The 27,430-nt window shown below is 38.6% G+C and overlaps 1 protein-coding gene across 6 annotated transcripts in view; it reads right to left on the minus strand.

Moving 5' to 3' along the window:
- Window positions 1-27,430, minus strand: part of Hivep2 (HIVEP zinc finger 2) — a 143,563-nt gene that overhangs the window by 31,941 nt on the left and 84,192 nt on the right. For 3 of the 6 annotated variants that reach the window (XM_015501854.2, XM_048799148.1, XM_048799174.1), the window contains one exon: window positions 1,507-1,600. The exons of 2 other annotated variants lie outside the window; for them this stretch is intronic. The gene's annotated coding sequence lies outside the window, so the exon portion shown is untranslated. Of the gene's footprint in view, window positions 1-1,506; window positions 1,603-27,430 lie in introns of those variants that run through there. One more of the 6 variants, XM_048799177.1, reaches the window with a different exon arrangement.

A 27,430-nucleotide genomic window follows, 5' to 3' on the forward strand; every position in this document is an offset into this window, starting at 1 on the left:
GGGGGGGGGGGGGGAGCCTTTACCACAGGAAATTAATCATTACTTGACTGGTGGCAAAAGTCAAGGGAGCATTAAATAATAACATCTTAAATAATAATGGAATAAACTCACTGGTGAACTTGCCTTCCTTCCTTGTGATATTTGAATAATAAGGCATTTCTTGAAATTAAAATGGTTGTTTGGTCAGTTATTTGAAGAATTTGGTGATATTACAAACAAAATATATGTCTTATGATAATATGTATCAAAAGACATTTTGAATATATTCTTTCAAATGACCTATGGGTCAGTTATAAAATTTTTTTAAGAGAGACATAATTTTTTAATATTTATTTTTTTAGTTTTCAGTGGACACAACATCTTTATTTTATTTTTATGTGGTGTTGAGGATCGAACCCAGTGCCCCGCGCATGCCAGGCGAGTGCGTTACCGCTTGAGCCACATCCCCAGCCCAGTTATAAAATTTTTTTTATGGACCTGTACTTTTTATGAGAATCAAATCCAGTGCCTCACACATTCTAGGCAAGTACCCTACAGCTGACCCATAACCCCAGCTCAGTTATAAAATATTTTGAGAAGAACAGGAGTGTGTCAGGATATCTCTGGCTCAATACTAAGAGCCCCACCACTCACTGGGACATGCAGGCCCACCACTGCCCAGAGCACACGGGCTCAGAGGACACCGGATAACGGAAAAAGGACCTTACCAAAAAAGTGTGCCTGGTGCCAGCATTCAACTGAATACAGACTTATTTCCACAGGATGATTTTTAAAAGGCACCTTCCTGAGAGCCAAATTCATTATAAATGCTTCTTTTAATAAAAATCCCCCTTAACAACCTCAGTTCTTCCTAAAACGAGCAAGTTGCCAATAGGAGAATAAATACTGTCTATTATGTGAAACTCTGCCAAACAGTTCCTAGAACTTTTAGAGAAAAGCACAAACACTGTGATGATCACCCTCTAATGTGACATACTCAAAATCTAATTTGATATTTAAAGCCTAATGGAACACTGAACTGTATTTTTCCACGTGGGCTGCGATTCGGACATCATTACTGAGCTTTGTAGAGTTTGCAAATTAAATCAAGACATTTATGACATTTTGATTATAACATGCTGCTTTTAATATTTCGTCATAAATTTCTTTATAACTTTTTACAACTGATTGCACTTTTCTCGGGGCCTATTTTCCCATCATATCCAAAGTTATTATGGTAAGGATTACTTAGGATTTACTAAGCAGAATTTCACATGGAAATAAACTCTGCCAGAAAGAAATGTTCTCCAATGACAGAAGGTTAAGAAGGTTCTGATTAAAACTGTTCTATTGTGAAAAACAAAGTAAAACCAAACTTTCACGTTTTCCTCTCTAAATAGAACATGCACTATTTCCTCCCTGATTTGTTGACAAAATCAGTTTATATGAGTTCATGGTACAGCAAAACTGCCTTAAGTTACATGTAAAAACAACAGAAAAAAAAAACAATGAATTTTAGTTATTAACCTGTTATCCTCATATCAATAAACTGCATCACAACCGTCTTTGATTTCCAAGATGTCAACTCTCTCCATGGAACAAATGCACAACTTCTGGGGATCTGAAGGGTGAATAAGAAGATTTAAATGATGATGACACTTGTAATGAATTTATCAGGCATGCTTACTCTTCACCCCCCAAAACCACCTGCCTTTAGGAAAGAAAATTTGGGACTATATCTCCCAAGCATTTTTTTTTCCCAAGGAAAAATTTCCTTTCTTTTAACATACTGTAAATGTTTTGCATAAATAGTTGTATTAAAGGGGAATTTCCTGTAACAGCAAGAATGGATACAATGATAAAAATAATGCTGGAGTTAAAACTTAATGTCTTAGAACTAGAAATTATATACCACTGCTGTCCCTGCTCACTCTTCTACCTTAAAGCTGAGATTCATACATAGCTTCTTCTGGAGCATCAGCAACAAAACTTCACAGTAAGATTCTCAGAATACCTTGTAGTAAATTCTTTTTTTTTTTCAACAGTTATGTTTTATGCTAAAATTAATTTCTTAATGAAAAGTCTTAAAACTAACTAAAGTAAAATCCCGAATCTGTGGAACCAACCTAGATGCCCTTCAATAGATGAATGGATAAAAAAAAATGTGGCATTTATACACAATGGAGTATTATTCTGCATTAAAAAATGACAAAATCATAGAATTTACAGGGAAATGGATGGCACTAGAGCAGATTATGCTAAGTGAAGCTAGCCAATCCCTAAAAAACAAATGCCAAATGTCTTCTTTGATATAAGGAGAGTAACTAAGAACAGAGTAGGGTCGAAGAGCATGAGAAGAAGATTAACATTAAACAGGGATGAGAGGTGGGAGGGAAAGGGAGAGAGAAGGGAAATTGCATGGAAATGGAAGGAGACCCTCAGAGTTATACAAAAGTACATACAAGAGGAAGTGAGGGGAAAGGGAAAAATAATACAAGGGGGACAAATGAATGTCAGTAGAGGGGGCAGAGAGAGAAGAGGGGAGGGGAGGGGAGGGGAGGGGGGATAGTAGAGGATAGGAAAGGCAGCAGAACACAACAGACACTAGTATGGCAATATGTAAATCAATGGATGTGTAACTGATGTAATTCTGCAATCTGTATATGGGGTAAAAATGGGAGCTCATAACCCACTTGAATCAAAGTGTGAAATATGATATATCAAGAACTATGTAATGTTTTGAACAGCCAACAATGAAAAATTAAAAAAAAATTAAAAAAAAAGATTCTCAGAATACCTTGTAGTAAATTCTTTTTTTTTTTCAACAGCTATGTTTTATGCTAAAATTAATTTCTTAATGAAAAGTCTAAAACTAACTAAAGTAAAATCCCGAATCTCCACAAACTGTTAACTAATGAAGAGAAGGGCTTTCTCATATCTGGAATTAATATTCATCTATGTCTAATGCAAAGAAGTGCACTGAAGATCAAATTACTTAATCCAAGTAGTTTAATCAATCAACCATCTGAAGACGACTTAGTTCTTAATTTAAAGCCCCCCCAATAAAACAGTACTATGCTACCCCTAAACAGGTTTATTGTATATTTGTTGTTTTTAAAAGATATTGCTTCTGATTCCTGACAAGTTATTTCCAAAACCCTTGTCAGAAGAACTGAAGTATTAAGATGTGCCTTCCCTTAGGATCACTTCAGAGAGGCATTTGAAGTGCTAAAAGGAAGTAGTCTGTTTTCATATTCCTCCTCTTCTCTACACATCCCTGAAGTAGGGCTTTGGGACACCCTGTGCACTTGGAGACATGAATCATGTAGGCCCACTCGGTTCCTCAAAAGACACAAAAGGAGCCAAAATAGCTTCTGCAATTGAAGCAAGAATCATGTCAGCAACCAGATGAATGTGGGTGGTCAGATAAGATTCTGTTACTGCAAAGGGCAAATTATTAAGCAAATGCTGGGTTTATTTTCTTTTTAAAACTTTGTTCTTCTTGCCACAAAACAACCATTTACTAGCAGTTACGGAGACACCTGACAAGCTCCACTCTTCTCCAAATTAAAAGTTCCATCAACACCAAAGAACATGGTGGAGGAATAGTAATGGTCTCCAATAAAAAGGATACAAAGTTGTCTAAGATAATTAACTGCTTTTGTATTTTAACACAGCAAATATCTCTTTTTAAAAAAATAAAGTAAAAGTGCTTCTAGAGGAAAAATTAAAACTGCACCTTGGTAACATCACCTAAGCTAAGTAAGACATGTCATCCTTCAAAATCAATCAATCAATCACTGAGCTATTTTGCATTCCAAACAAAATTCCCCAAAGACATAAATGGGCCAAGAATATAAAGAAACAGCTATTGATAAGGGGAAAAAACCTTGTAGTATGCAATGACTGCATATGACTGGTAATCCCATAGTCATTGAACTAGGCGGCAAGAAGGGAAAAAAACACTTAATTCTCAATTAGGTCAGTACAAAGAGTAGATGAACATTCCTGCCAATAGCCTCCACGGACCAGGGTGCAGGACACCCCTGCCACACCAGCTGAGACTGGGGCAATGTTTGCAGTTCTCACTCTTCATTTCCAGTCTTACTTTCTTGGACAATGGCTACTGGAAATGGGAACAACTCCTTCCATGACATTCTCGTACCTCTGAAATTTTAAATTATTGGAGACTCCCCTTTTCGCCCAATAAAAGAATTTTGAAAGTTGTTCAACAGACTTAAATTTGCATGGCTTAAAATTTGTGACCTCTTAATAAAGTCTGATTTTGTTGTGAAAAATAAAAAAAGTATCAATAATAATGTCATGCATATCTTTTACTTTATAGTAGCTTCCACAGAATTAGTGTGATTTTTTAAAGCAAAGGTCCTTCTCCTAAAATTATGATCTATATTTGTTGGCAATAGAAGGTACTTATATTGCTTGAGCGGTTGCCCAGTGAAACTTTAGCTTCTTGCAAGATTCACCTAAGAGGCATATTAAGCCATTAAGTCATAACTTGTTTTAAAATAATATGGAATAGCAGACGATGGAGATGAACAATCCTACCAACAAAGATATTTTTAATCATCTATCTTCTACCGATTATTTGATCTGACTCTTGATTAGCTTAGTGATAACAACCTATGAATATCCAATAATAAATATCTAATGCCAAGGTTATTAATTAGGGTTTCCTCTCTGTGACCAAAATAAACATGACTTAGAGGAGGAAGGGTTTATTTTGAGCTTAGAGTTTCAGAGGTTGGATCCATCATCTGATGACTCCATGGTGGAGCATCACTGTGGAAGGGCTCAGCTCATGGCAGTCAGGAAGCAGAGGGAGGATGGGAGGATCCAGGGACAGAGTGTATCATTCCCAAAGGCATACCTCCCCCACTTCACTCCCCACTTCTCCAGACACACCTTACCTACCCACATTTATACTTTAGATGAGAGTTATCACAATAAAAAATTATTCTTTGCATAAGAAAAAACAATAAACCGGACTTGGAAAGAAGACATGGCACCCATGTGTCTCAGTTAAGGGCAGTGGTGAGCATGACATGTTTGAAAGAGTGGACGATGCTCTTGGGCCATTAGAGAAGGGACATTGCACTTTAGTTTCATAGTGGAGAGCAGAGAAGATTCAAAAGTAGTGGCTAAAGATGGAAGAAGTGCACTAAAAGAGAAATGGATGTTGAAGACACACACCATCAATTTCACAAGCCTTTTGTAGAGACACATCTTTCCCTCTATCAAAACAATAGCAACCAAAAAAGGTCTAATGGCCCATTGTTCTACTTTGCAATGACAAGACTGGCCAAGTAAGAGGAGACTGAAGGTGCTAGAGAGGGCAGGTGAGGACAGGCTTGTACAGGAAGCATGCACACACACACACACACACACACACACACACTCTGACCAATGTGATGACAACAATGTGATGATCATATCTTTATAAAGAGTTTCAATATGAAGAGAGGACTTGGGGATGGGGTTGGAATGTACAGAAGAAGAGAAAAGGTTAAAGAGATATGAATAGGGAAGGGGGAAAGTGGGGACTTTGGAACATGGGATAGTTTATTACTGAGACAGAGCAGAAGGGTTGGAATAGTCGAGATGGTACATGGGAAGAGGGTCTCCCCTTGAGTTTTCACAAGAGGAGGCTGGGCAAATGAATGCACACTAGGGAAGTCTGCCATTTTGTGTGGGGTTTTGCTTCTAGAAATGGCAACAGACACATGTTTGGAAATATCATAATGTCTCCCATAAACATGTACAATCGTCTGTTAATTTAACAAATTTTAGAAGCTGGAGGTGTAGCTCAGTGGTTCAGTGTTCACCTAGCCTCCATAGGGCCCTGGGTTTGATCCCCAGAACCACAAAAACCATTTTTTCAAATGATTCCTTTGGTCTACTGCTGTTTTTTCTAGAACACAGAAAAGACAAAGTACTGGATAATTTAAAACTACTAAAAACAACATAAAAGCAAGTACATGTACACTACTTATTGTTACCCAAGCTTCCTTAATTCGGGTTATGACTATTTTATGACACTTTTAGATATTTATTGAATGCCTACTACATGCTGGAAAACAGGCTAAATTTACAAAATACAAGAAAGGAAAAGTCAAGCACAGTATTTAAGAGTTAAGAGTGAGACTTGTGTGAATAAATAAGGTCAACAAGGTGTTTTGACATGCATATAAACATAGCACAAGGCAGGATCCTACCTACAGAGTTAGAAAAGGCTTTACGAATGCAGTTACACTGAGCCAAATTTCTAAAGAAAACTACACACACTAATATCCAAAAGTAGACAGCTTTCGACATTAGCTATAGAGATAAATATACTGTCAGATGAAATAAATGTATAAGGCTGTCATTTGGTTTCTCTATAGTGGTATCTACTTTATTTTCATGTGCTGGAACACTGGGTTCTTCAGGATGCTTGAAAGTAAGGTGTTCTAGTTAATCCAACTTTAAGGTTAGGTAAAGACCAGGAAGACAATAGTTTTTGCTTTACATCTGCTAGTGATTATATGTTCAAAAGTACATTAGCCATCTACTTGAGTTAATCACAGCCCACTGAACATAACGTGATCTTTCTTTGATGATTTGGGATTGTATAGTGCCCTCCAGCCCCATTCTGCATCCTGGCTGTGCTCTCCTGGTCTTGGCAATGCCAGCTCTCTCCACATGTGTCCTCAGACACATGCCATGTTTCCCAAGATCAGAGTTATTACTGAGGTTTGGTTTCTTGAACACATATTTGGCATCAAATAAGTCATATATCAAGCTAATTTGTTTTGGAAGCAAATAAATAACTATGAACTTCAGTCACCATTTAATTTTTTGAGTTTATTGTAAATTAGAGGGAGTATTTCATAACTGTGAAAGAATTTAAAAATGGAATTCTGCTAATGATGAAAAAGGTGAGAACCAGAGAAGTCAAATGCTTGCTTAGGGACCCATAGCACATCAGGATAGTTCTGGACCATAGCTTAGGTCTTCAATCTTCTAAGTCAGTTCTTTTCCTCTGTTCATGCTACTTCCTCTTATTAACATTTATAAGTCTGGTCCTATCCCAGAAACGAACTGCATGAGTAAAAGAATGAAACCTGAAGAATAAATAACCTTGAACTTTTAATAAATAAAGACATTTATAACGATGGCGAAACACTAATGCTCCCTTGAATTATTTACCATTTTTTTACAGAAGATAAATATGAATTAAATGAAAACTTCATGTTCTTTCCAAAATAAATGAATGTTAGCAAAATTTGGTGTCAAATAATCCAAGTTTTCAAATGGTACATTAGTTAGTATTCCCCAAACAAAGCAATGACTTAATACATGAGCAATTTTTAGCATCAGATGTTTTTTGTTATCAAGATTCTTATGCTCTTATAATAATAACAACAATAAAAACTTTTAAAGTTTATATTTTAAGTAGAGTCATGAGATTACCTTCCCAAAAGCAAGGACAGCCCCTTCATCCACAGCCATTGGAGCTAAGCCTCTGGGTTCATAATTGCAAATTTCCCCCCAGCAGGCTGTATATAAGAAAATCCCATCTCCCCAGGTGCTTTAGCAAAATGGTGTATACTACATTGCTTTGGCAAAAGGGCAGGGCTAAGTTGATGATGTTTAATACAACTTAAAATTCTCTTAGTAACAAGGTGGTGAATGCTTATAGTTCCCAGTTACCTGGGAGGCTGAGAGGGAGGATTGTTTGAGCCCAGAAGTTCAAGGCCAGCCTGGGCAACATAATGAGACCCCCCCATTTCAAAAAACAAAATCATTTTTTGCCTTCTAATTTTTGATACATTATGCTGCTTTTCTTTTGCTTTCCTTTCCTCTCAATTCTATCTATCCTACCCCTTAATCTTAGTATGGTAGGTAAATAACTACTTCCTCATCTTAAATATTTACTCTTAAACTAAATATTTGGAAGAATAGGGATGAAACCAAAGGAGGTTTATTAACAGCATACCACAGTGAGAAGATTGGCACAACAAAGTCATAATTCCAATGTATTGTTTTCTCAAGTTTTATCTTTTCTGGTACTTATGTTTACTATTTGGTTGCTACTGGTACACAAAAATAATGTCACAGTTCCTTCTTCAGTTTTCTTTTTACTCCTGAGTGTGACAAGACTAGCAAAAAGAAAGAACAAGGTTAATTGTGGATTATGTAAAGACAGAGAATGGAGAAATTAAATTATGAAATGTGTGCTGCATTCATAAGTACTCTAAAAGATGCTGATCTTGTCCAAAGAAAATCCATCTTTCAAGGAAAACATCCCCTAACAATGGAAGAAATACCATAGCAAAGAAGGGATAGCTGAAAACTTAAATTGCATCTCATTAAATTGCTACAGATGGTTCTCAGATGTGATGGAAATAAATTGTCTTTAGTCCCCTTATACTAGGTCTACATACAATAAAGATCCCTCAAAGAGAATCAATGCAGGACTTAGGACATGTGCAATCCAGCCAGATTGATCTTACCTAAGTCTACTAACTGTACTGCTGAAAGAATCAATTATTTTTCCTCTCTTGGTGATTCGTCCAGAGACTGAGGAAATTGGTTCTCCTGTCAGTGCAGAGATAAACAACCTCAGGAATCAAAGAACAAACCCTGATTTAACATTGCTCCAAGACCTATGAGGTGTAGAAGGCAATCAGATCCCATTCCTCAGGTCTTTAGAAATAGATATATATGACCATTGCACATAGCAAATAACCAGAACATCAGTAGTTACCAAGCAAATAACCAAAACATCAGTAGTTATCAGAGTTTAAGAAACCATTTGATCAAAAAGGCTTCAAGAACCAGGTAGGAGAGACAGAGGTGAGTGACCTAAATGGAAGCCATGCTTTACCCAAAGGAAATAACCAAAAAAATTTACAATTGCATGTGCTACCTGACTATTTAGGTAGTCATTGGTACTTTGACAATCTTTAAATGGTCTTCATTTTTTCAGGCTCATCTTAGAATATATCATTGCCTACAAAGTTAAGGTTAGAAAAACTTGTTTGAAGCAGGGTCTTTAAAAGATCTTATCGGGCAAATTCCACACAATTCAGATTTCCATCTGCTGGCCCACTCAACTCAAATTACACTTTTCCCCAAAACTTCCATATACTCATATAATGATATAAAGTATCACTGGGATGCAGTTTTAAATTTCATCTGAGTTTGAATCCAGCATTACTGTCTTATTTACCAAAATAGAACCACAATGTATTCAAGATTTCAATTTAAAAAACTTCAAATACAAATTAAGAATAATGTATATATGTGGAACTCAGGATAAATAAGACAAGATTCCTGCCTTCAAAGAGCCTACCATCTATGGGTAAGAAAAACACATAAACAATAAACTGTAAAAGCAACAAGAGGCATAAAATAATATCATGCACATACAGAACCAGAGATCGCTTGGCAATGCTGCATTTGAGATACATCATGCTAGTTCTCGCAGGAAGGTTTGATATGGCAGGTACAGATGCAGAGGAAAGGCATTTTATGTGAACCTATCATCATGTAATAAACAAGAGCAAGGGAGGCTGGCAAACAGGCTGTGTGACTATGTCATCAGGCAGAAGGAGGCTATAGGAGTTGTGGCTGAGAAGGAGCCGTGGTGGCAGAAGGTAAAAGAACTTGGACAGACAATGGCAGCCGTCTGTGACTGGAGCAGACAATGGACACAATCATAAAGGAACGCTTTAAAAAGCTCGAACTTCAATCCCAGCTCTTTCCATTCCCTTTTAGACCAAATTCTGCAAGTATGTAGGCTGATAAAGAATCCAAATCAAGAGGAAGTTTGTTGTGAGACCTAGTGCTAAGGGAGAAAGAAAATACAAGTGGCAAGATAATTAATGGCACAAACTCTTGGAAAACCAGGAAAGAAAAGGGAGCTCAAAAGCATAGATTAAAAAGGGTCAGCTGAGGAATAAAGAATGGGAAGCTTTTATGCTTCAGACTGGAAGGAAGAAAGCATGGTTAACCTTTCATATGGAGAGAAAAAAAACCTCAGGGGTTTCATTAAGATATTCTTATCTCAGAAAAATAGAAGAGTGGGTTGTCCAAGGGACGGGGGATGTATAGAGGTGGTTGAGGACTTGATGAGTTTCAATAATCACCCATTCTGAGCAATGAATGCATGGAACAGCCTTAATAAGAAAATGATTTCTTATCAAGCCATTTTAAAAGAGTATCTTGTGTATGGTGGTGCACACCTGTCCTCCAGTTACTTGGGAGCCTGAGTGGTGAAGATCACTTGAGTCCTTGAGTTCAAGGCCAGCCTGGGCAACACAGTGAGATGCTGTCTCAAAAAAAAAAAAAAAATCATTTTTGCTTTCTTGTGTGTAATAAGTCTTCCTGATTTTCCTGTGCTTTTATTTTCCCTTCCTTTCAATTTCCTCTATCCTCATCACTCAAAATGTAAACCAAAAATATTAATTTAGCTTGATCCCCCCAATTTTTCACTTATTTCCCTAGACTCCTGATTGACTACAGTGTTTTATTTTCATTGCTAAAGGTCTGTGAGAGTTGATGCTGATTCTATGTATATTTATGTCAGCTCTATAAATTTGAAGGTCATTGCAATCCAGAGGGAAGGAAAGGTGGCTTCTGGATTAGAAATTAAGGCATCTGAGGCAACATAGCCACAGACTTCTACCTTTGCCCCAGAGAAGGTGCCAACCAGCAAAGCATGCTGTCACAAGTGGCCCTCAAGACACTAAAAGCCATCCTTTAGGGTTGGTCATGAATATTCCTACACTTTGGATTCTGAGAATACACTAAACTTATGGCTGAGATTCTAGAAGCACAGAATGGTGTGGTGTGTGAGGCATTTAAACTGCCCAGCTTCAAATCACAGACGAAGCACTCACTAGCTATAGGTCCACAGGAATTTTGGCGTCAAGGAAAGTAATGATGTCAAATATCAACTCCCTCACCCAGTTGTGAGAATTCAGTGAGCACTAAGAACTTAGCAGAGTGGCACAGGCAAGTGTTTAAGTGTTCTTGTTATTATAGGTTACCACTACCCTGAGAGACTTAGCGTGGGTCTTGGTGACCCCAATGTTACCGAGGTATATGGCCAACCTAGAGTGTGAGGCAACTGCTCTGAGGATAAGGGCTTCCTCAGGCTCCCTCAAGCCCAGCCTGGTCCCAACCTAAGCCCTTGAGTCTTAGAACCACGATGTACCCACTGCATCCATGGGGGGGGGGGGGGGGCACAAGGGAGGAGCCTTGGTTGAATTCCTCCACAGCCAGGAAAATCTCTACATAAAAGTTTCTCAGGATTGACCATTTATCATGGTTTCACTATGTGCTCTCGGACAAGGCAATTAACCTTTCTGATTCTCCCCTTTTCACTCAAAAGATGAAACGTTGATTTCTCCCATTACAACCTGGATGTCTGGCACGGTAGGTTTTATAGTTCAGATCTAGAATGTCTCTCAAAAGTGCATATATTAAAGGATTGGTCCCCAGATAGCAATGTTCAGAGGTGGGAATTTGGGGAACTGAATGTGTCATGAGGGCTCTGATCTCATCTATGGATTAATCCACTGATAGGTTCATAATTGAATAGACTATTGGGAGGTGGTGGAAACTCTAGGAAATGGGGCTTGGCTGGAGAAAGTAGATCACTACGAGTGTGACCTGGAAGGGTATATCTTGTCCTCAACTCCTTTTTCTCTCTGTGTCTCCTCTTTCTCTGCTCTCCCTCTCCCTCCTTACCTCCTGGGCAGTGTGAGCTGATAGCTTTCCTCCCTCACACCCTTCTGCCATGATGTTCTTTCTGCCCCACCTTTGGCCCAAAGCAATGCAGTCAGCTGACACAGAACTGAAACCTCCAAGCACAGGAGCCAAAATAAATCTCCCCTTCTTTAAGTTATTTTTCTCAGCTATTCTTTTCACAGAAACAGAAAGCTAACACAGTAGGTACTCCATAAATTGATTTTTAAAAGATAATGGAATCAAAGAAGAATTCTGTAATAAAATGCAGTGATTAAAGATATCATAAATCATAATTCTGTATAATTATCTAAAAATGGAATAATGCAAAAATCATACTGGGGTTGGGGTTGGGGTTGTGGCTCAGTGGTAGAACGCTTGCCCAACACAGGATTCAATCCTCAGAACCACATAAAAACAAATAAATAGAAAAAAGGTATGCATCTATGTACAACTAAGAATATTTAAAAAAAAATAATCATATTGTGCTTCATTATATAGACATTTAATAAATATTTATTGATGGCTCAAACATTCACTTTTTAGTGTTTTAGATAATTGATGTGTGTATTTCAGTGTTTAAATCAATAACTTACCAAAGGGAATTGATTGTGATTCTGTGACACATTTGTTTTTCCAGCACACTGATTACGGAAGTATGCACTGTTTGTTATGATAGGCAAAGTAAGGTGTTTATTTAACAATTAGAAAGGAACCATCTATCGGGTCTCAATTTCAGGAAGAAATTTATTTTTACATAAACCAGATTTATAGACACTCCATTTTAAGCCTATTTTTAAGTTGACAGCTAGAGAGCTATGATCTTTTCTTCCCCCCTTTCTGTAGAAAGTAGTAAGGGTTTTTTTGTTTTTGTTTTTGTTGTGGTGGTGCTGGGGATCAAACCCAGGGCCTTGTGAAAGCAAGGCAAGCACTCTACCAACTGAGATATATCCTCAGCCCAGAATTAGCTAAGCTTTCTAAGTATGTTTTAGTTATTAACATTATTTCTTCTTTCAAGTATTATTTCTACCTTCATTTCCCATTGTCTCAGACTCACACTAAATATGCACATATACACACATCTCAAAAACAGGGATTATCACAAAGAACATAATAAATGCAGCTAGGAACTATTTCCGAAACTGAACTTATTTGTGTATTTCAATCATGTTTGGACAGCAAAACTGTGAAAACTAATTGGTTTCAGGTACATAAAAAAGTAATAGAAACTCTCTGAATATTTGTCTTTTCCTCCAGCCTTCAACTACATTGATTCTAAGAAAAGATTTTGCAAATGCTACAGAAAAGGTACATGGAACAAAACTCAATAGAAACACTAATTATTTTTTTTTCTCTAAGAAATTGCATATGAATAATATGGAAATAATGCGGTCAAATTATATTATCTTTGAGACATGGTCAAATTTCCAGCTACTGTCAAAGCTCAGTTGGAGACATGGTAAATGTATCTGACATATTCTTGGACACAGATAACTTACACTGGCAGATCCTACATACAAATCTGGTGCAGTATACTGAAGGGTTTGGATGAAGATTTTGTGTTTGCTGAATATCCATGGGGTTAAAAATCAGATTTAAAAGCACAGACATTAGTCAGTTTTGAATCCATTTAATTGGAAAGCATTTCAAGTTTTAAATCAACCTCTCCTTTTTAAGGCATAAGCATTAGCTATTATTTGAAGCATTACTGAGATTTTAAATAATGAAGTAAAGAAAGGACCTGAAAACCATTTTCAATGTCATTTTGATTAACCAATTACATGTGATTTAATTTGACCTTTCTTTTCAAGTAAATCAAAACAGAGAATATGTGTTTAGAATTCCTAATTTGGATTTCAGTCAACATCGCCCAATATCTAATATGGGCATATTGCCTTAGTTTCTATGTTCTTCACACCTATGTAATTAATTTTAAGAACATAATTTAAACAATACAGCCAGAAATTATTCACCCTGAAAAATTATAATAAATTTTAAAAATGCGTTGGTTTCAGCTTTAAGCAGCTAGCCAATATCTGCAGGCCCACAAATGGTTTCAATTCACACAATATTCAGTGAATCCACATTAACTGATGTAATGTGAAATCTCACTTTCATTCTTTCTCATCTATCACTGAAGGGAAAATAATTTGCTTGAAGCAATCTTATTAAGAATTTTTTAGGACTGAGGTGGTAGCTCTGTGGCAGAGCACTTGCCTAGCATGCATGAGGTCTTGGGTTGTACCCCCAGCACCAAAAAAAAAAAACAAAAAACAAAAAAAAAACTTCACTACTATAGATTCTCTTCAAAACAAGCAGAAATAGAGAAAAATAAGTAAAACAAGTAAATAAAACACAAAGAATATGACCAAATGAAGTACTTAATAATTTAATATAATGTCTAATATATATCAGGCTTGCTATGGTTTCACTGAGGGATTAAGACAAGGTGCCAAAACTAATATTATTGCAGCATCTGCTCCCTGATTTTTATATGGGTGTAAGCTATTCAAACAAGTAGATTATAATATTTCTTTTAATAGATTACAAGCAATACAATATAAAGAAAAACATCTTAATAATGCCTTGTGTGTTCAAAGCTTATCATCTCAGCCTCATAATATATTTCGAATGTGAAAAGAACATGAAGAAACTGAGGCTCAGAAAGGGTAAGAAACTGTTAGAGTAATTTCTCAAAGATCACACCCGCAGTGCTCTCTGCCTTGGCCTCCTGTTTCCCAGCACAAGGCTGTTGGCATGGACCACATGACAGAGAGGTCGCTCTGCTCTGGATCAACTCTGGCTGAATCTCTTACTTTGGGCTGAGTATCCTATTATGTAAAATTGTAATTATAAAGGTGCTGGCCCCACTTTGACACCACTCTGTCTGTGAGTCAAAATTGAGATGACATGTGAAAGTGGCTTGTCAATATTAAATAGCCAAAAAACAGTTAAAGTAGTTTCAAATCTCCTAATGCATATTGTTGTCTTTGCTACTAATGAACAGAGCAGTGTTCTTGCTGACTGATGAAAGCAAAATAGAAGAAATTCAAAGGCCTGATTCCTAACTAATACTTCCTGCTTCCTTGAGAGCTCTAAGTCTATCAACACAGTAACCAGTCTGAAAGCTTTTATACAATAGACTAATGTGACTATGCGGTGGCTAACCAAGGTCAGCCAAAACCTTCTGTACACACCCATCAGCAAACTTGTACTCACTGTATTCATTAAATTGCAGTCACTTTTACATCAACCTAATACTTACAAGTTCTGGATGGAAAATTTTTAATTTTCTTTTATTTTTTTCAGTCTTGGGGATTCCACTACCCAGGGCCTTGCAACTGCTAAGCAAGGACTCTACTTACTGAGTCCCATCCCCAGTCCTATTTTCAATTTTTTAAGGAATTAATTAAGCTTTATCTACACAAGTGAATTCAGATAGAATTAAAATAATTCAGTTCTAAATTATTTCATAACCCTTTCTTACACAGAACAAAGAAAATAGCTGTAACTCATCAAAAGCAATAGATCTGAAATAATTTCCTCAAGGACCCAGTAATTAGGACTTGAAGTTAATACAGGCACAAAACAGTGAATGAATCACACTCAATATCACCCCAAACTGAAAGCAAAGTAACTGTTTTCCCATTGTGTACATGTACGCCTGGTGTGTCCAAATAGTATGTACACTTATGTCTGGAAAATCCTTTGATTCGCTATTATCATAGCAATTTCATGCCAGGGCAGAATGGTGTAAACACTGCTGACTTGGTCTTCTAGGTAACAGTAGCTAGTGCCTGTCAAACGTGGAGGAAGACATTCAGTCAGTGAAGCCACAGGAAATTCTCTCCCCTTGGGCTTGTGTGGTGATAGGAGAAGGTCAAGAATCTCTATTGTCATTGCACCTGCTGTGAAGGAAGCCAGCCTGATGGCACCACTGAGGGGACAGAATAAAGAAGCTCAACAAAAGAAAGGCCCTGAAGGCTTTGGATAAGACTTGGCTGAAAGCACACTGCCGTGGACTGTTGAGATCAGGAGCCAACAACATTTCTATTTTCTGCTTTAAAAAACTGGGCAGGTTCTCTGTATCAAAGATATCCAACAAACACCCAAGTTAGAAGACCTTGGTGAAAATAGCTTGGGATGGTGTTTGCATCTTTTTAGATCTTAGAAGGCAAGAAGCCCTGGAATAATAAGTTTGTACTGTCTCTCTACCGGATTGCAATTTTCTGCCCAATCCACCCTTGCAAATGAAAAGCAATTCTGCTCCTGACTGATCAGGGCCAAGGGTGATCCCATGAAGCTGGGGTCATGGTGATGAAACATGTGAACTCTGGAATTAAAACAGAACGGCTTCTTAATCCTAATGTATCATTCACCAACTCTGAGATGTTGGTTAAATTGCTGACCCTCCCAGCATCTGTGTTTCCTCATCATGAAATGAGGACAATTACAGTTTTTATGCCAGAAGGTTATAACGAGTATTAAATGAGATGCCACATGTAAATCACTCAGGATAAGAGTTGCCACTAGTTAAATGTCATAAACTATTGGCATTCTTTAGAAAAGAGACCATTAGGTAGAGGAAGGGGATGAGAGCAGAAGGGGAGAGGAGAGAGGAAGCACCGGGGAGTGCAAATGATCAAATTAAGTTCTCTGCATCTTCGAATATGCCACAATAAAACCCACTATTCTAAATAAGTAATATAAACCAATAAACAAATATTGGCATTTTTATTTACATAATATCTGTTAAATTTCTCACATTAATAGCTATGATAAGAGCTAACATTAAATTTGCCAAAGTAGGTACTTGACTTTTATTATTTGAGTTCTAAGAAAAACAGGTACATCTAATTAGTCAAAAACGGTTATTTGATTTTGCCCATACATAAGCACACGTAAAATATGTTTCTATCTATAGACTTTGTCTCATGCAGTGTAATTTAAATCATGAAAATATTTAAAAGGCAAATTTTTATTATATTTCATAAAGTAGAAATTATTAAACAGAATATCAATCAGTGTTATAAAAATTTCTGCTAGGGAAGTTTTTGTTTATTTGGTTTTTTTTTATGACAGAATGACTAACAATAAACTGTAACTTATTTCTCGGCTTGTCATCAAGAAAGCATGGTTCTGGTCCTAAGTGTAGCCCAGGAGAAGCACAGAGGAGTTCACAGCACCACCTGGGCATCCCTAACGGACAGATAGGCATATGGATCTTGTCAATTTCAGAAGGGTCGTTCCTCTACAAGGGCTTGAAACACCAAGAGGGGTGGGAAATCATCAGACATCATCTTTCCCTGGAAGAACTGACAGACATCTCTTCGTTGTTTCCTCTGATCCTATAGAATTAAGACTAAAAGTCCAATTCTGGTCTGTCATGGCTAGCTTCCAAGTCAAAGAATTATTTGAAAAATTAACACTCATGGAAAACATTTTTCCCCCAAAACACGACTGAGTCTCAAACACCAGAGTTCTGTCAACTAACTTCTAAAATGCAATGTGAAACTGTGATTAAAGTTCAAGGCGGAAGAATAGCAAACTGGTGACATCAGAAGGCAGGGAAGCCTCTGGGCTAAGATCCAGCTACTGAGTGAAAACAGTCCCTTGCAAGGAACAACTACATGAGCACCACGCCTGCCACAGATGCCCAGCATCACTGAAGAGTCTGAATTTCACCTTGTTCACTTATGAACGAAAATCCACAAAGACTTCACTTAACATCAACAAATCACAGAATCTTTTCAAATCCAGGAAATTACTAAGTTACTAAAGCCTACTTATTCTCAGAATGTTAAAAACCCTATTTTTTTCCCCAACAACTTTCCCAGAAATTAGATTAAGCAGCAAATATTTTCCTTTACTTCGGACTCAGTGTCTGGGTTGCAGCAGAGCTGTATAGCAGCAAAAAAATAAAAAATAAAAATCACTGAAAATGTCTGCATTTGACCAGCGTGAAAAAGCTTTCTTCATCACTCACAAATGTCTGAGGAATTCAGTCCTAAGAAGAGAAACCACTGCTTTTGGCTGCTGGAGTGTGTCTCTATTACTGCAATTTTTAGATACTTATCAACATTCAATTAACATCTGTGATATGATATTAGTCATTATTAACACTTATTAAGCACCTCCGCCTCTACTCTGAGACACACAGAATTCAAGTTTAATAAGGTGAGACTCTAACTGGCAGACAGCTTCTTCGCTTGATGGATGCGTCCCTAGGAAACATCTGACTCCTTTCCAAGCTCAAATTTCTAAGTATTTAGCCTCCATTTTTACATATGCCCATATGCTCAGACACAAAAAAAGGCACAGTGGATCACGGATCATAATGAGTGAATTCATATAGGAAAACTGACAAAGAATACATTCTCTCCTTAGAATGATAGAAAGATTTGAATTTGCTGAGAGATCAAAATTTAAAAGCGAGACGTGACATCTCAGAAATGGCTTCCTTTTAACATTCTAAGGGATGGTAAACAGAATAAAAATGACAAAATTGAGGCTATTTCAGAAGAGGAATCCCCACCAAATACATGGACAGTATTTTTATCTATGGAAATATTTTTTTTTTAAAAAGTCTGATTAGATTTTCTGACTGGAGATATCCTTGTGTTTGAGGGTCATGTCTCTCTCTGGGCTAATCCAAATGGCTCTGGAAGCTGTTCTGTACCCGACAATAGCTGTAGAGGAATCATCATTTTATCTTTTGTTGCTTCTTGATGTTAATGGGCAAATAATGGCATTGCTTGACAAAGACTAGTTACATAATGATAATTACATAGAAACCTCTACATTTTGAATAGACTGAATCTTGCAGGAGTCACCTCCCTGGGTGGCATGGGGAGAGCTATGCACTTGGATCAGCTCAGGGAGAAGCACTGGTGGGGCGGGGGGTGGGGGTGGGGAGACACCACTTTGCTTGCCCATTTCATTCTGCTCTGATGTCTGTGTTAATCAGAAGGCAGAGGACATTCCCTGGGGTCTCACCAACTTTGAGACTACACAGTGGCTATATCCAAAAACCGTGGTAACACAGGAAACCACTGAGGCAAAGCTGTAGGTAAGAGATGCTGTGATAGCAAGAAAAGAACACTGGGTTAAAGCAACTGCTGGCACATTTAAAAATACTTTGTCTTGTTGAATTTTTACTTGAGAAGGCTAGAGGTCACAGAGGCAGTAAGAGCCAGAGATGGGATTCTAAGTTAATTCTCTTTTACTCCAGAATCCTTAATATTTCCTCTGATCCACAGCACCTCTCACCTCCTGATTATGTACCCTTGGATAAGTCACTTTACCTTAGTGAGCCTTGGCTTCTCCATCTATCATATAAGCACAATAATTCCTGCTCTGCTGCTTTCCTGGGTTATTTTAAGAATTAAATGAATCTCCATACAGTCATACATTGCGTTCAGTCAATGACGGGCTGCATATATGACAATGGTCCCATAAGACTGTATCATGGACTGACGTGGCAGAGTTTTAGTTTGGGTAACTACACTCTGTAATGTTTGCAAAACAACAAAATTGCCTAATGACGTACTTCTCCATAATGTGTTCTGACATTAAGTGACGCACAGCTGTAAAGGAAAATAATATTAAAATGGCAATCACTAGATATTACGATATGAATATTAACTCCAAGGCCCTTCTCAATCAGTTTTAGAGATGTTCCATCACAGGCCTTCTATGCCATAACTTAAGTACTAACTTGGGATTGAGATCTTTCAAGGCTCTGGGGTCTTCCTGATTTGTTCCAATTCATCTTTAAGTCTAAGTAAACCCGCCTCCCTGAAGCCTTCCCCAGGCCCTCTCCTCTCCTACAATCCCACAGGACAGACATCGCCTACTCACTCTTCCCACTTAGTATCCCTCTCATAATAGAATGGGAGGCTCTTGGGACAAGGATTCTGTCTGTAATTGTTAATGCACTGCTAGCTGCTATAACAAAATCCAAATGTGTATCCTAACAAGTGGGTGGTTCCACTCTGGGAATAATTTAAAATACTAGGATCCTTCAAGCTTATGGCTTCACCATCTGTAACAAGGACTATGCGCACCATCAAGGACTCAAGCTGGCAGAAGAAGAAAACGGGGAGGGTCAACTGCAGAGGTTTAGGAGTCAGGAAAGGAAGTTGCATGCAAGACTCTCACCCACTTGGCCACATGACTTCTCTAACTGCAGGAGAGCCTGGTAACTGTGGTCTAAGTGTAAGCCCAGGAAGGATGGGACACAGGTTGGGAGAACAGCCAGCTTGGTGTCACACACACTAAAAACTTCCAAGATGTTTCCTGACATACAAATGAACCAACTTAGAAAATTGACAAGTTGTGGTCTTGACCATGAAGTAATAGAGGGAAAACAAGAGTATTACTGTATACAGAACATTGTTCACAGATCTAACTCACTTAATTTCACAGATCAATGCTTGCCTCCCTTTTCCTAACATACCCAAGCCCAATTTTAAGGATAAAAAAGGATATCACCAAATGGAATGCATCATAATCAAAGCCTAAAGTTTCCAAACAAGAATCACCCTCTAATAAGGGAATGAGAGGGGAGACAGAATTTACTGGCAATACACAAAGAAGAGGTAGAAAGAGCATGACCCAGTCTACTTGCTGTGCAACTTGCTTTAGAATTTTACATTTTTATAACACTAAGATGAAAAGTCCTGTCACATGTCACATAGCTAGGTTAGACTTGACAGCATAAAACTCTGATTCTGATGCTTTAATATCTATGTTGTTTAAAGTCAACTGAGTTTAAAGACTGATCAGTGCATGGATGAAAAAGACATTTGGAATTTTTGTTTTATGTAAAGTCAATCAGTATACCAACAATGATTGTAGGATCTTTTAAGGGTATCACAGCAAACCCTATAGTAAATAAATTTTGATTTAAAAAAAAAAAATGTCTCCATTTGACCAAGTCAAGACTGTCAGTGTATTTAATTCTCACAAAAAGAGATCTATCATGTGCAAGTGGAAGTTTTAGTGGGGCACTATTCCGTCATTACCTGGAAGCTCCAGGTGCTAGAACGGTTCAGGGTTCAGGCTCCAACCCTGAGGATCTCTCTTTTTTCACTGGAGTTGGCTCTACCACAAACTCTCAAAATAGATTTATTTCTGCTATTTTTCTGACTATATTTTAAAAGAGAAATGACATAGGTTTCACAGATGCTGGAGAAATAATTACAGTTGCATAGGCAAGGCATATAATTAGTTGAAGAAATGGGTAAAAAAAGACTTCACCTACACTCCGTGGGCACGAAGGCCTGGGATTAACTGTGAAGCAACTGCTGTCTGTATCTTTCATATCTACAACCAATACTGAGGAAAAAGAAACCCTACAACTAGACACACACACACGCAACTCAGGACACGAAGACATCCTGCCTAAATTCAAGTGAGCACAGATGCTTGCACTGAAAATATACCCTGTTAACGTCACCAATGGGTGTGCAGCAAAATCCAGGACAGAGCAAAACAGGGAGGATAATGAAGCAATTCTTCTCTTCCTACATTCAAGGGCCACAAATACTTCCCTGGCGTCACAGAGAGGGAACCTCTCTTCTTGACAGCTGGCATATTCATGCACCTCTGATTCCTAAGGGCTGGGAGGATGGAAGAAGCAGGCAAGGAACCAAATTTTCTCCTTTTTCTACAAACCTGTTGAACTCATTAAGGATTCCAACTTCTAAGCTGCAGGATCCCCTAAGTATGAATATTGAAATCTACATACCTGTTTTCACAACCTCCTTAAATTATTTTTGAGGTTTACAAGCAAATGTACGATGACACAGGGTAGCAAACTCCAGTTCAAACTTCAATTGCCATGGAAGCACAACACGAATTTATTTTTATCCAACATGGATACATTTTAATTGAAAGAATTTGCTCACAGCTTCAACAATCATGCCTTCGTGGTGAAGAGCTCAAAGGACGTGCGAATAATTATAAATGAATATTACACATGGCACGGCATGGCCAGCTCCACTCAGTTTCAGAAAAAAAAAATTATATGTGTGTTAAAGCAGATTGATGTCCCCATAAAGGCAGGGGTTTGGAAGGTACACGCGACAATAAGTCCATGCTCTCGTTATCATCGAAGTCCACAACTCTAGTCCCTTCAGGGCCCAGGAAGGTAATGAAGTGTGCAGTGGCTAAAACAAGAAGGAGGGTGTGTCCAAGAGCCAGGTGAACAATGAACATCTTGCCTTAATGTGGATTCAAGAAGAAACTGTACTGAACCAACACAGGGGTCCCCAGTGACCCCTGCCTGTGGGAACAAATGGACAGTCTGTTTCTCTCAATTGACCTTTGCTAAAGTATTAAGCAAAAAGTAAGATGCTAAAAGTTGTTCTATGGTATAAGTGCTGGGGTCTGCAGACACGCGAGCGCATCAGTGAAATACAGACTCCATAGTTATAAGAGATGGTGAGGAGGACAAAGCTGACATCCTTTAAGAAAACAAGAGTCCACTAAGGGCTTCTTCCTGAGTATTTGGCCATTCCACCTCTGCTTGCAGAAATTCCTAAAGAAAAAGTGCTAGATAATTATTCTGAATAGACTTAAAAAAAATGAATGGGGAACATCCAATCTTTAAATTGGACTCTGTGGGGTATGACCATCAAAATATTAGCCCTTGTGTGAAAAAATAAGCAAATGAACATAAAAAAAGAAATAATCAACACAATCCCTTAGCATTGCACTAAAGAATGTCACTTTGCATAACAGAGAGCATGAGTATTTATACATCAATATGAGGTGAAGCACACACCAGGTAACTAAAAGACAGGATGCCATGTAAGCACAGGAGTAATTAGGTGGGTTGGTAAGGCCAACAGATGTCCTTACAGAACCCCAGGGGCCAGGAGTGCAGGTACATGACCCTGGGCCACTCCTCCTAGCCAGCTGCTGTGCACAGCTTCCCACAGAGGGCCAGGGAGCTTCTGGATTGATCTCCACCCTGACATTCCAACCAACCCCCTAGAGCCCAATGGTAAAAAGCCAGGTCTCTCCCACCCACAGAACACAGGGACCTTTTCACAGAGCTTGCTCTTCCTCATGGTGGAAAAGAGGGGCAGACAGGCCACGGGATCCTGCCTTCGTTTGCTCTTCTGCAGGGCTTGCCAAGTAGGGCAGAGTTTTACAGAAAGAAATCTTCTACCGTTCCTGGGGGAGGAGCTTTTCAGAACACAGACACTACTGGAACTGTCCTTGGCAAACCAGAATATGAGGTCACTGTTTTCATATATCATCTTTATGGGCAGTTAATTCTCCAATTTAGCAATCCGTTATCTCCTTCCTAAAAGAAATATAAATACGGAATATTTGCTATATTCAAGAAATTGCAATAGCTCCTGAGCTGGTTTTGGGGAGGGACTCACAAAGATAAACAAGATATGATGCTTGACCTCAGAATTTACTCCCAGAAAAGAGAAACAAAAATAATTAACTTTCTGGACACATACACGTGACAATCTTATGCTTAGCTTTTTGGATACATTATCTCATTTAATCATCAAAATAACCCTGAGGTAAATGGTATGACTCCCATTTTTTAAGGTAAGTTTTGTAGTGATCATGTAATTATCCAGGGTCACACAGGTTATGAGGAGCTGGAGCTGGAACCAGGCACACCCCACTGCAATGCCCCTGCTCTTACTCTGTGATAAGTACTTCAAGAATAATTAAAGAGGACAGTGTGTATCTTTGGTTGGAGGAATCAGGGAGGGCTCCCCAGGGGATAGTGATATTAGATACACCTTGGAAGACTGAGTTAGAAGAGTTTTAAAGGCAGGGATTAAAGGGCCAGGCCACCCAGGGAGGTGGAACAATGCACCAACAACTCTGGCCTGTTGAAGACTAAGCTGTAGGCAAACAGTCAGCTTGACTAATACTCCATAGTTTCGTATGAAGTCCTCAGAACCATAAGTCTAGAAAGGTCAGCTGAGGCCAACATGCCCTTCATGCTTAATTTAAGTAAATATGAACCTAGTTTGCATGCCCTGAGGACACTCCATATTTAATTTGCATTGTGGCCAACCAACCATCCAGATGAAGATGTCTCAGAGGCAGAGCGTCTCCTATGGCTGGATTGAAGTGGGGTGTGTGTGTTATCAGAAGACAGACAGGGTGTAAAATGTGGCTGAATGTAGGCCTGGAAAAGTCCCTGTACGTTGAAATAATGTAAACTATTCATTTTGTTTTCCATAGAAACACTGTCATAAGGAAAAGAATATTTCATAGCCACAGCTGGTTACCCATGTTCTAAGAAGAAGCCCTAACTTGTATTTGCTATAGAATAATGTCTTCAACCTGTAATTACAGAGAGTTGTATCTTGGTCATAATTTTAATGAACCAAAACTATCCAGGAGCCAAAAGCTTTGCAGGACTATTGGGGGTGGGGGGAGGCTGTAGAACTAGTGCCAAGTGACTCCTAGGAAAGAGGCTCTGCACAGACCAGAAGATCACTGGCTGATGAAGAGCAGCCATGAAGTCCAGGATTCCAAAACCCATGGGGCCAAGTCTTAGGCAAACTGACCAGCTAGTGTTCAGCTTCAGAGCATCTCCTGACTTTCAGGATCTTCCCTCACTCAAAAGAGGTTCCTAAAGGTACATCTCTGACCTCATTATTTTATTGCTCTGAAACTTTCACCCCACCCCCAATCTATCATGTTCCAAAATCCAGATCTACCACTATGATCCTCTGGAATCAACTCTTTACTGTCCATCTAACTCAACTTCCACTGCAACTACTCCAATGTGCTAAGATGTAGAAATAGGGCTTAGTCACAGTTCTCAAGCATAATAATCTCTCCCATCCTTATGCCTTTGCTCAGGCCACAAGCTCTGCCTGGCACACCTTCCTTACTACCTCTATCATGAGCTATTGAAACCTAACCGGACAGAAGAACCAGGTCATGTACCAGCTATTCAATAAAACCTGGAACACAATAAATGTTCTGTATGTATCTGTTGCATGAGGTGGATGGATAGGTGGATGGATGGATAGCTGGATGGCTAGATGTATGGATGGATGTTGTGAATTTCTCTGGTAGTGATCATTCCCTCATCAATGTGCATTTCTGTTTTATTCTGAAACTCTTTGCATGTTCATTTCTTCCATAAACATCTGGATATATTTCTCCTTTTTCTTATTAAATGGAAAACTCTTTTAAAGACTGAACTATATTGGTCTTAGTAACCCACACAAATCCTAGTACAAGATCTTTCATAGATTATATGCTTAAGATAAATATTTAAAAAAGTAATATGGTAGACTTGACAGGAGGTGGTGAATGTACATCATGGTCAGCTTAATACATTTAAGGGATAAACCTGAGGTATGAAGGGTTGGTAAGCAGACTGGGCTTAGCTTTACCTTAGACAGACCAGGGTCTCTAATTAGAAGTTTTGCCAGAGATGGTCAAGGTCATCACCTATGTTCCCTCAGGACTCAACTCTGGCACCACATCTTCCTCGAGAAGCCTTCGGAGAACACTCTGCTCAACCCACTGCCCATACAGGAGGGTCCTCCCTCCTGACCCTGCACATGAACCCTTCAGACACAGGCTGAGCACACTGCTGCACAACTGCTGCTCCCTCAGCCTCTCCTCAGTTCAGAGGAGTCGGCTCTGCTTGTCTCTGTCATCTGTCATCTTCAGAGCACTATCTGGCACACGGTTGGCTCTCAATAAAGGTTTCCTAGCAAGCATTTTATTTTAGAGTTATTTAGCTAAGATTCTGATGTTTTATCTACTAACTACAATCATCATTGATAGCAAAACCAGGAGAGGTTGCTAATCTCTTAGGGGAATGGAACTGAGCCTGGCTTTACAGCCAAGAGGCCTCAGTCTGGAACATCAGCTCTGCTTCTTACTAAGGCTGTGATCTTAAATAAATCACTGACCCTCTGCTGGCTGATTTCCTCACACCTCCCATGGGGATAACAATACTGACCCTGCAGGGTGTTGTGAGGGCCAGAGATTATGCAAATCAGGCACCAAACAGAGTTTCTGGAAATTGGGTATTGCTGTATAGTGGCAGCAATTATAATGACTAAGGAGAAGGGTAAAAGTAAATGTTGAAATGTATATTTTTTTTCAAATAATATACATACGTATATAAGTATATATATTTTTTTCATTTTACTGTTCTTTTTTTTTAAATAGCAAATCGAAAAAGTTAATTCAGTAACATCATACAGGCATAGTTCACATCTTTGGGGCTAAAAATTATTTGTCATGCTGCCAGGAAGAATAATAAAAATATGAAGCAATATACAGGGAACATATCGAGTTAATAGGAAAACATGCAAAATATGGCACAGTAGGAAAGGTTACATGATCTGTCTTCAATCTGACTTCCTTTCCATGGTGTTCTGAGGAGAATTAAAAAAAAAAAAATCAAGGAGGAGGAAAGAGGATGTTTTCACAACATTAAATATTTAAAGTGGGTTGATAAGAGCACTGTCTCTCAGGAATCCTTCCTCACTCATCTCCATGCCTCCCAGGCAATGGAAGGGGTGCATATGTATGCCACACTGAGAAAAGGCAATGTGGAAATGTGTTTGTGACAGTCTCCAAAGAAGAATCTAGTGTCTAGCTTCCTGGGTAAACAAAAGTCACCCAGTTCAAAGAAAGTCAGAAAATTCTCCTGAAGATGTCTGTTTTCCTGAGGGTGGGGAGGAGGACAGGACACATGGGACAGGGAGGGAAGGCCGGGTGGAGAGACAGAGAGTGCTGACAGCATTCCACCACAGAATGACCTCAGAAGCACTGGAAGACAGATCATTAAAAATACAACACTTGCGATCTCTCTTCCATTGCAGATACAGAGAGCTTAGTGAAAGCAAAAATGATCAGTTAAGATCAATTTAGGAAACCTGGCTTTATACAAATAGGAGTAAGTAGGTGGATTTGTCCAAACCACGCTATTTACATCTTCTAAACCCTATCATTTTGTGCAATGGCTAAAATTTCTTGCATGTCACAAGTCTTTCTCCTCCTCCCCCACCACACAATGTGGCTGCTTTGAAGAATGTCAGTCTGGGAATAAGGAGAAGAAAGGGCCATTATTTTGAAGTCTCACAAATTCACAACTGAATTCAAAACAGACAACTTTCAGCTTAAGTATTTACAAATAAGCAAATGGTGTTCAAGAGGCAAAGCCAACCAAACTTATATCATGGGATGAAAACACTTTCTAACACATTCTCACAACACAGATTTCACTGACTTCTCTCCTTGGGTTAGGTGTGTACATTAATTTAAATCCTTTATTTAGCAATTTCAAATGGCTCCTTGAGTTCTTCTGACTAATGAATATTATACAAATGAGTAAATAAATACCAAAATAGATCCAGACTTAGCTACAGATCAACATGGAGTAGCAAGAGCCAGATTTGCCTTCCCACCTGAAAACTACTGTAAAGACAGATAATATACATGAAACAACAGCTTTTGAGATGACCAGCCGCCTAGGAACAAAGGCAGTGATACCTGGAGGAAGGCAAGCAATGAGGTGTGCACAACAATCATCCTACCTTACTACCTAGAGAACTTTCAGGCCATGCACAGAAAGCAGAACCCAGCAGAGACCACAGTCTCTGTGCACAGAGGGCTTGGAGCCAGAAGTCCAGGGAGCTCAGAACAGCTAAAGACCACAGGGCCAAGGATTGGG

This window comes from Marmota marmota, unplaced genomic scaffold, assembly GCF_001458135.2.
Source record: "Marmota marmota marmota unplaced genomic scaffold, marMar, whole genome shotgun sequence".
NCBI classification, from domain to species: Eukaryota; Metazoa; Chordata; class Mammalia; order Rodentia; family Sciuridae; genus Marmota; species Marmota marmota.